Raw genomic sequence first — 10,581 nt, forward strand, 5'->3', positions numbered from 1 at the left:
AAAGTCTAAATATGTTCCCATCTAATATTCACAGATAGTGATGTGTGTTTTCACTACTGTAACACAGCAGCAGCTCACGAATATTATAATAATAATCTCTGTGACCCTCTCCCGTTTCCAATATGTGAAGTCCTGTCTTGTTTCCAATCTAAAATAAACCTTTTTATGCATGTTGCATGGCGTTGAAAACATAAACACTGCATGGAGTTGAAAAACATAAACACAGCATTGCTCTGCAAAATGTCTGTAACAAACTCCCACACATTGCCCGTATTTAAAATAAATGTTAGGAAAAAAGTATTTAAGTCATCTATCTTTGAGAATTATTCAAGGTCATCAGAGCAGGGCCGTCTGCAGAACAGAGCTGGCTCTATCAGGGGCGCCCCTGAAAGGCTGGAGCACTGGGCCTGAGCCCCTTTTGCCTATGCCTTAAAACGTCTCTGACTGGCCCCAGTTGTTTAAAAGGAACACCACATGAAATTGGGTGTCCTCCTTGCGACGGGGCAAGGCAAATCCCCTTTAAATCGTTCCAAATTAAGTAAACGTGCCACTAAAGCAAGCACTGCTCAAGAACATGAGGAGAAATTACCATCAGACCAAAAGGACAGGAACCCGTGCAGAATGGCGGCTGTCGTGTCGTTACGCCTGACCTCTGTCCAGGGACAGGGCAGGCAAGCAGTGAGGGGCGGGGACCGGAAAGGGAAATACGAAGCTGGGAACAAGTTAGAGGGAGCTTGGCAATCAAGGAATAAAGACATACTTCCAAACGCTCCGACTCCGGTGTCTTACTTGGGGGGTCCGCGACACTGGCGACGAGGGTGGGATTCCTGTATACCCACTGCAATCTAACGCAGCCCCAGCCGTCCGTGCACGGCCGTTAACCGGCGAGTCTGCAGCCGATCACCCGACCGCGCGGAAGAGCGCGAAAACGAAAGCACTCTGCACGTCGGGAGCTGCCGAGAGCGTGCGAGCTCGCATGAAAGGTGCCACAGAACCGAGGACCACAGTGGAGGCCAAGCAGATGATCTGATGACTCAGCCACGCATTTCTGGAGCCCAGAGAACCTGAAGGAGTGCCTGCCTGGGAGCGCCGATAAGCGCGAGACTGTAGGTGCTGCGCGCGCCAACATTGCAAGTGCTCACCCCCGATGCGTGAGGGTGCGCAAGGCCGCGGAAAGTAACGCGGCGAGAAGTCAAAGGACGCTGGGAGCCCACCCCAGTCCTACCTGATCCAGCAGAAATGTGCAGCGGCCCTGACCTCCGTGGGAGTCCCGCCGCCTGGCAGCCGGTATGGTGAGTGAGCACCGGTAATGAGAAATTGAAAGTGGGAGAGACCCTGAAATCTCGTCGAAAACGAGATTCTCACAATGGCGGCCATCTTGGGGTCAGGCAGAGTTGCTCCCATCCCCTACTAAATACATTAAGCAGCCATCCCGAAGTCAGACAGGCTGAGCTGAAGAATAAGCACAGGCTAGTGCAAGAGCCATAGTAAACAAACGTTGACAAGTGGGAAGCGATGACAAACATAACAAGCATTAGCAAATGCAAGACTTGAACTAAAACAAACATGAGCACAAGTAACAAAGGATGCAATGAATCAAAGGTATTCCGACAACAATCACGAGCCAAAGCAACAGTGATACACAACAAATACCGGCACGGGTGAAATCGAAAATAGAAACAAGCGCAATCAAATGCAAATTCCAAATGTGAACGAATACCAGCAAATGCAAGCGTCAGATGTAAACAAGCACAAGGAATTGCAAAAACTGAACTAAACAAGCATAAGTAAATGCAAGTTTCACATGTAAACAACCACCGGCAACCGCAAGTCCTGAATGCCACACACACAAGCAAACGCCAATTGCGAATACAACAAGCCTCAGCCCATGCAAGTGTCAAACGCAACAAAGCCTGAGCAAGTACAAGTCCCAAGGTAAACCTCCAACACCACGTGAACGTAAGCAACTGAAATCGAAGGAAATCAAGAAAATGAATGACCTGGAAACACAAATAAACAAGAATCGAGGAAGCTTCCGTTCGTCAATTAAGTGACTGGTAACCTGCACTAGTCATATAAAGGTATACGAGAACAAGATAGCGACATCACCACGTACCGGCGCTGAGGAAACACAAAATGCTTGCAGCCAGCACGCTACATTACAGAAAGCAGAAATCCCTGAGACACGAGCCGCGCATGCTGCAGCTGAGTATCAGCCATATGGAACTCACTGAGATCTACTGAGCTGGTCACGCTGAGGGTGGACACCGAGCCAGGTTGGTAGTGAAAAGGGAAGGTGAAACCGGTGGACACACCTGACAGTGGGGGAACCAAACGCAACCTACCTGATTTCCGCCACCGCCACGAGAGTCAGTAAGCAGCCAGCAGCAGCCAGCAGGCGCGAGGGAACGCCGCCATCTCCGCCGCCACCGCCAAGAGTCCCAGGACACCGGACTCCGCGCCGCCGCTCCGGGAGACCACAAATCCCGGCAGGCCTCGCGGTGGCGCGTTTGCAGTGACGCGGGTCGCGCTGCTGAGGGCGCCAGAGCCCTTCAAAGGGAGGAGAGCCCCGGCAGAGCGGGGGGAACCAAACGCAACCTACCTGATTGCCGCCACCGCCACGAGAGTCAGTAAGCAGCCAGCAGCAGCCAGCAGGCGCGAGGGAACGCCGCCATCTCCGCCGCCACCCCCAAGAGTCCCAGGACACCGGACTCCGCGCCGCCGCTCCGGGAGACCACAAATCCCGGCAGGCCTCGCGGCGGCGCGTTTGCAGTGACGCGGGTCGCGCTGCTGAGGGCGCCAGAGCCCTTCAAAGGGAGGAGAGCCCCGGCAGAGCGGGGGGAACCAAACGCAACCTACCTGATTGCCGCCACCGCCACGAGAGTCAGTAAGCAGCCAGCAGCAGCCAGCAGGCGCGAGGGAACGCCGCCATCTCCGCCGCCACCGCCAAGAGTCCCAGGACACCGGACTCCGCGCCGCCGCTCCGGGAGACCACAAATCCCGGCAGGCCTCGCGGCGGCGCGTTTGCAGTGACGCGGGTCGCGCTGCTGAGGGCGCCAGAGCCCTTCAAAGGGAGGAGAGCCCCGGCAGAGCGGGGGGAACCAAACGCAACCTACCTGATTGCCGCCACCGCCACGAGAGTCAGTAAGCAGCCAGCAGCAGCCAGCAGGCGCGAGGGAACGCCGCCATCTCCGCCGCCACCGCCAAGAGTCCCAGGACACCGGACTCCGCGCCGCCGCTCCGGGAGACCACAAATCCCGGCAGGCCTCGCGGCGGCGCGTTTGCAGTGACGCGGGTCGCGCTGCTGAGGGCGCCAGAGCCCTTCAAAGGGAGGAGAGCCCCGGCAGAGCGGGGGGAACCAAACGCAACCTACCTGATTGCCGCCACCGCCACGAGAGTCAGTAAGCAGCCAGCAGCAGCCAGCAGGCGCGAGGGAACGCCGCCATCTCTGCCGCCACCGCCAAGAGTCCCAGGACACCGGACTCCGCGCCGCCGCTCCGGGAGACCACAAATCCCGGCAGGCCTCGCGGCGGCGCGTTTGCAGTGACGCGGGTCGCGCTGCTGAGGGCGCCAGAGCCCTTCAAAGGGAGGAGACCCCCGGCAGAGCAGGGGGAACCAAACGCAACCTACCTGATTGCCGCCACCGCCACGAGAGTCAGTAAGCAGCCAGCAGCAGCCAGCAGGCGCGAGGGAACGCCGCCATCTCCGCCGCCACCGCCAAGAGTCCCAGGACACCGGACTCCGCGCCGCCGCTCCGGGAGACCACAAATCCCGGCAGGCCTCGCGGCGGCGCGTTTGCAGTGACGCGGGTCGCGCTGCTGAGGGCGCCAGAGCCCTTCAAAGGGAGGAGAGCCCCCGCATCGCGGGACGCCCGGGGCGAAGCCCGGGCAAAGGGCGGGCCCTCTGAGGCCCTCAGAGGTCAACAGTGGTCGAGCGGGCCACCCCTCCAACATTTCTCTACAAGGTCAGTCCCCTAACAGGTTGTCTACAATGGCTGATTGTACCATCACAAGTAATAATGCTGATATCCTTACCCAGGACGCAGAGTCCCCTGTATCGTTGCTAACGTCGTTTGAAGCATTGATAGATACCGCATTCAATGAGATTGTTGAGACTGAAAGGAGATTCTCTATGGGTCCCATGAGCATTAACCAACCACATGCCATGAGCAGTCTCAATGTCAATACCCATATAAACCCTGAAGTAACTGTGGTAAAACCCTCACATCCTGCTGTTGATGTACCAATTGTCTTAGACGATGATGACACTGTTACGTACATAGCACCAGATGTGGCTCTTGGCCATGCACCAGTAACAACATCCACAGAGGCTACCAATAAGGTATCTGATAAAGTTGTAGCAAAGAGAGAGAGGGGCCCTGCTAAATTAACTCATAACAAACGGAAGCAGCCACTACGGACTGTAAACCAACCAACTCCACAAAGCATGTGGAATAAGGGGAAGAGACAGAAGCTGGTCCAACATATAGTACCTACACAGGAACAACCGCATCTGGGTGATGTCGTCGTTATAAATAACGACGGGTCAAATTACATATCTATCTCCACCCAGACTGAATCCCCCTACGGAACTGACAAATCCAGTCATTATTCCAAGTCTGAGGGGAACCTTATTGAGACTATTGCAGACACTATTTTTAATAACTTGGAAGGTCAAATGATCAAACAATTTAATAATATTTTTAAAAGACTTGACAAATTGGAGAACTTAATTAAAAACGAGGACGCAAAGAGAAAAGGTATAGCGAACTTGGACAAAATGAGAGTAGAACGTCTGCTAAAAGACCTTGAATCCACTACCCGTGTCTCCACTAGTGGTGACCATGGCATTATTAGGGCTGTGGAACAACAAGCTACTACTAATCCAACGCAGCCCGTTACACCCAAGGTGACTAAAAGTAAGGGCACAACAGGCAGTAATCCGCCTGACCCTCTAACCGACACCCCCTTACTCCCACGCAATTCTACACGTGGACCTGTTACTTCGTCCAAACCCTCTGTTTCTGCTAACGCTGCAAGCGGACCATTAATTAATTCTAATAAAAAGAGTAACACAGCGATGCAGACCACCTTAGTACAGAAGGGCCTTGCTAATCCCAGCCAGCGCGATAAAAAGATCACGCATGAGGACAATAGGCCTATAAAACATCAAGGCCCTGCCTTCCACCTTCCACCTGAGGCCTGTCCGTATGTTCTAGTTCTGGCTGGTATCCCACCGCTTAGGGAAGGTCAAGGAGAATCATGGGTTCAATTGCACAATAAGTGTATAGATTGGTTAACAAAACACAAGGGGGTGGGTTATGACATCTCAAAAGAGATCATAACCACACGGCGAGTAACTTGGGTCGGTCCTCTTTATAAAAATATCAACGGGGACTGTATTGTAATTAACTTCAGAAACCCGGGCACTGCAAAATTCTTGTTGAACAGCAACTCTGGTCGACACGGTCCATCTACTGTGGTGACCCCTCTACCATTAAAATATTTCTACCGTCCTCCCCACAAGATGATGCAACCCCCACCAGTTTTTCCATTACAGAATAGGTTTGGAATATTTCAGGACCTGGATACATTGGACTGACTGCCCTCTGAAAGCACCGAACTGCTTTCCGTGTGCTTTGAGGCAGTGCAGCCAGTGGAAACACCTCCAGAGGCGGCCCCGTTAATATTGGAGATCTCCCCATCTAGTACATTATGCGATCAACAGGGGCATGTTACAACTAAATCCGCCTCAAGAATTAACCAGGGTCCCTGCCTGAGGAATAATAATAATAATCTAAAAATTCTCAGTTGGAATATTGCAGGTCTGAAGACCAAGATGGGAATTCCTTCATGGAGGGACTGTGTCAATTGTTACGACATATTAATGTTTCAAGAAACCTGGTGTGTTGAGGACTTGTTGTTCGAGGGGTACAGTTGCAATAACAAGACTGTTTCGGCCCCTCTGTCTGGCCGTCCTAGTGGAGGATTGTCCATTTGGATAAAAATGTCTGCAGAAGTAAAAATTGACAAACTACAAACTAATTGTCCTAGCTTCATGGCACTCTCATATACCCAGAGGATAAAACTGTGTTTAATCAACTTCTATAATAATGATTTTTTGTCCCAACCTAACCCAAATTTTATTCTTTTATTTGATTTTATTAATGAAATTATGGATGGACAGGTACATGGGAAATTTGATGGCATTTGTTTAGGGGGGGATTTTAACGCACATGTACATTTAAGAAATCCCCCATGCAAAAGAGGTATAGAACTGTTAAATTTTCTTGCTACTAGTGAACTTGTTAATTGCATGGAACATGTAGGTATGGAAAACCACGCATCCCCATTTCCCACCTTTATTGGACACGGGGGAGGCACAACAATTGACTATGTTTTCGTCTCACCCGCTGTTGCCAAGGCATTAATAAGGGCAGAAGTAGTGTGTAAAATTTACAGCGATCATTATCCAATTGCCATCCACTTATCGTTGTCAAGGGGTAAGTGTCCAAGACATGAAATAGGCGCAAGGGGTTTGGAAGTCTCGACAGACAAATTGAGGGTAATCTGGAAGGGAGCAGACAATAAGGGAATCCTGGCAGGAATTTGTAAAAAATACCCAATTTTGATCAAAGATTGTCTTACTACTGAGGACCATGGGGCTAACGTGATTAAATCATTTTCTGAACTCTGTACCGTAATTAAAGGTGAGATTTCCAGACCAGCCTCTAGTAAGGCTGAGGAAACGCCTAGATGGTTTGATGCCCCATGTTCCAAAGCGAATAGGATGCTTAGAGCTGCCTTAAAAGCTGAACCGAGGGATATACCACGAGTTAGGTTGCTCAGAGCAGAGTACAAGCGTGCCTTACGCACCAGATCAAATGAATTACTTAAAACCCACTGGGATTCCCTGGTACGATCTGCTGACCTGAAAGATACCACTGGGTTCTGGAAGGAGGTAAAGGTGATAAGATCTATTGGTTCCAACTTGACCGAAATTAATTGTAATATTACTGGTCCTACCTGGGTTGCACATTTTGGAAAAATGTATGCAACACCAGATAATCCTCCTTTGTTGTTACCCCCCCTACACCCATTGTCTATTTCTGTATCGGAGGTATTTGATGCTATTTTAGAAAGCGCCGGGAATAAAGCACCCGGTTCCGATGGGCTCTCTATAGACCAGTTAAAATGTGAGCCCGATTTTTGGGCCCCGTTGCTATGCAATGTTTTTAACAACTTAACAGACGGGCAAATTCCGGAAACATGGTCACGTAGCATTATTGTTCCCATTTTCAAAAAGGGCGATAGGCTGGATCCTGGGTGTTACCGTCCAATTTCCCTAATAGATAACACCTTGAAAGTCTTGGGACGGATCATATTTAAAAGGATCAGAACTTGGACCGATGAGAACAACATCCTACACCCTAGCCAGTTTGGGTTCCGCAGCAGTGTCGGAACGGTGGAACAATGCTTGAACTTGAACCTGATCATGGCAAAATATAATATTGCCAAGAAATCCCCTTTATACTTTGGTTTCATGGACTTGAGCTCGGCTTTTGATTTTGTTAACCGCTCCCGCCTCTGGTCTACCCTCCTTGAATATGGCTTAGATGACCATCTGGTACACTTTTTAGCTTTTTTACACCGTGACCTCAAAGCATGTGTACGTGTGAATCAAATGGGTGAAGTCTCTGATGATATTAGCATTGGTAGGGGGGTCAGACAAGGGTGTGTGCTGGCCCCCCTCCTGTTTATTTTGTATATCAACAAGCTAAGTGGCTCTCTGAGCACCCTAACTAGTGATGTGCCACACATCAATGGAGTCCCTATACCCACCCTTCTTTATGCAGACGATGCGGTCCTGATGGGCCGCACTCCCAAGGCACTCCGTATTTTAATCTCAGGTTTTGTCCTTTTTATGGCCGACTTAGGCCTAACAACTAATTTTAAAAAATCACTGATCATGAGCTGTGGTCCTAAAAATCACAAAATCCCCCAGATCAATTCAGGGTCAAATGTCTTAAAAAGCACCAGCACTTTCCCCTACCTAGGGCTGCTATTTTCAAACAGTGGTACGTGGCATGCACATGTATCTTACGCCAGGAATAAGATGGGTAAGGCCATTAACTGTGTAACCTCCTTGAGACAACCCAACCAAGCTGATGTAATAACTTCCCTGGTTAAGATATATCAAACCCAATGTATGCCAACCGGCACTTATGGTGCCGAAGTTTGGGGTTATACCAACTGCTCCCATATTCAAAGAGAAGAAAATAGATTTTGTCGTAAGGTATTGGGGGGGGGTTATTTGTTCTCCTAACTATGTATGTCACAACGAATTAAATATTTCTTACATAGAGGATTTCGTGAGATCCAGACCAGCATTATTCTGGATAAAGATATGGAACAACACGGCTGCTACCCTGACCCGTGAAATTATTTTGGATTGCCTAAAGTGTGACAGGGGACACCATATACCATGGTTGAAAGCAGTAAAAGAGTGCCTTGTAAGTGTGGGGTTGGGCTCTCTGTTTACATCACCAAACCTAATAAATCGGTCCCATAAGACCATCACTTTAAGGGCATTGTATGACTTATACAGCGAAGAGCGTGATAGAAAGAACTTGACCAAATGCACTGTTGTAAAATATTTGGCCCATTCTGAACCACACACTAAAAAACCTGGCCCACCGTACAGATATTTACGCTTGCATCTCGGGAGATGGGTTAGGGGTTTACTGTTTCGTTTCCGAGATGGGAGTATAGTTAATTTACTGAACTTCCCGTTGGGATATAACAAACGCCTCGAAACTTTAAATTGCCCTTGTAACCCTGACTCGAAGCAAAATCTTATGCATTTCTTGTTCTTTTGTGGTTTCTACAAAAAGCTCACTGGACATTATCTTATGCCCTATTGCAGAAAAAATGGATTGACCAATTTTAAATCAGCATTTCGGTCCTTCCAAATATTGGGATCAGATGAAGTCATTTTTAGGATGAGTTGTTTTCTCAAAGCTGCTGTTAGATTGAGAATCACTCTTAACACTGAGGCATAACCATTGCACACTGCACTTTCTATTATGCATTTTAGAGAATCTTTTCTGCTCGTTTTATCTCTTTGTAATTAAATTTTATCATGTGTATGTAGATAAAATTATGACAATGTGCCAGCCATCCTTTTTTAACAATGGTTTTTAAAATTGTGTTCTTAACAGTGTTTTTAAACAGCGTCTTTTAAATAGTGCTGTAAAATATTCTATTCTCTCCTTTTAAAAATCTATCTCTATGAAGGGACAAATTTTGTATAGTTGCGAAATTGCAAATGAAATTTGATTATGCTCGTTTGTCCTCGGATTTATTCTCCAACTGTCATTACTGAATTGAATGTTTTAAAATGTATTTTGTCTGTACTATTATGGATGTTTTTATTGCGAATAAAGATCTTTTGTCTTTTGACTTGACTTGAGTGGCGTACGAGGACGTGCCCCCATCATGTCAGTGCGAAAGGAGGCACGTAAATCTAAACCCTGCATTGGAATACCACCCCCAGTGACACAGTCCAGTGGCCGGAGTTTGGGTCCCAGATGGAACCGGTGGCTAGAATCACTAGATGCATTTCTCGAAACAACCGGCGAGCAAAGAGATAGCAACTGTCTATTATTACTACGTCAGCTGTTGGGTCACGAAGGCCGACGCCTAGTCAGGACGTTCTCAGCAAAGGACACAGAGACATACAGACACCTCAAAGAGACGCTACGCACTCACTTCAACACACAAGAAAACGTAGATCATGAACGCATGGTTTTCAATGCAGCCCAGCAGGAACCAGGAGAATCTCTGCCAAACTTCATCACAAGGCTGAAAAGCCTGGTACAATGCTGCCATTTCAACACATTCTCAAATGAGGAAGCAATTAGACTCCGGGTAATTGAAGGCTGTTCAAATACTAACACAAAGCGCAAGATTCTTCGAGGGCAGTGGTCGCTAGAGGAAATCATCAGGAAGGCCGAAGTTGGAGTGCGGGTCAAAGCAAGAGAATTATCAAAAGAAGTGCACCCGAGTGCAAGACACAAAGATACCAGGAAAGAGATATCTCTCATGTCTGTAAATAAAACCCAAGAAGCAAACAAACCCAGAAACAGGGAGTATGAAGACAGACCAGAGACCAGACAGCGGGAGAGACAAAGTGACATGAAATACTCTGAGTCAACAACACAAAGGACTGAGATGACCCAGGATTGCGACAGTTTCTCAGGACAACGGGAGAGACAAAGTGACATGAAATACTCTAAGAGACAAAGTGACATGAAATACTCTGAGTCAACACAAAAGACTGAGATGACCCAGGATTGCGACAGCGTCACTGACACAACCTCAAGGAGTGATTCAACCTCAAGGAGTCATTCAACATATGGTGAAAACGATTCTGAAGCAGAGGACGTGTCAAGTGGGACATACCGCACCAATGGACCAGATGACAGCCTGCCCAACAAAGATGCAAGAATGACAAACCATAGAGGACTGGACCAGTCACGCCAACACTGGAAATCGATACACGGTCACACACGTAACACAG

General features: G+C 48.5%; 1 non-coding gene across 1 annotated transcript; it reads right to left on the minus strand.

Moving 5' to 3' along the window:
* Positions 1-460: 460 nt before the first annotated feature.
* On the minus strand, positions 461-563 carry LOC147709182 (U6 spliceosomal RNA). The gene has a single exon (XR_015296941.1). It is a non-coding gene; the product is annotated as a U6 spliceosomal RNA (small nuclear RNA).
* Positions 564-10,581: the final 10,018 nt, after the last annotated feature.

The sequence above is a fragment of the Lissotriton vulgaris genome, chromosome 6 (genome assembly GCF_964263255.1).
Source record: "Lissotriton vulgaris chromosome 6, aLisVul1.2, whole genome shotgun sequence".
Lineage (NCBI taxonomy): Eukaryota > Metazoa > Chordata > Amphibia > Caudata > Salamandridae > Lissotriton > Lissotriton vulgaris.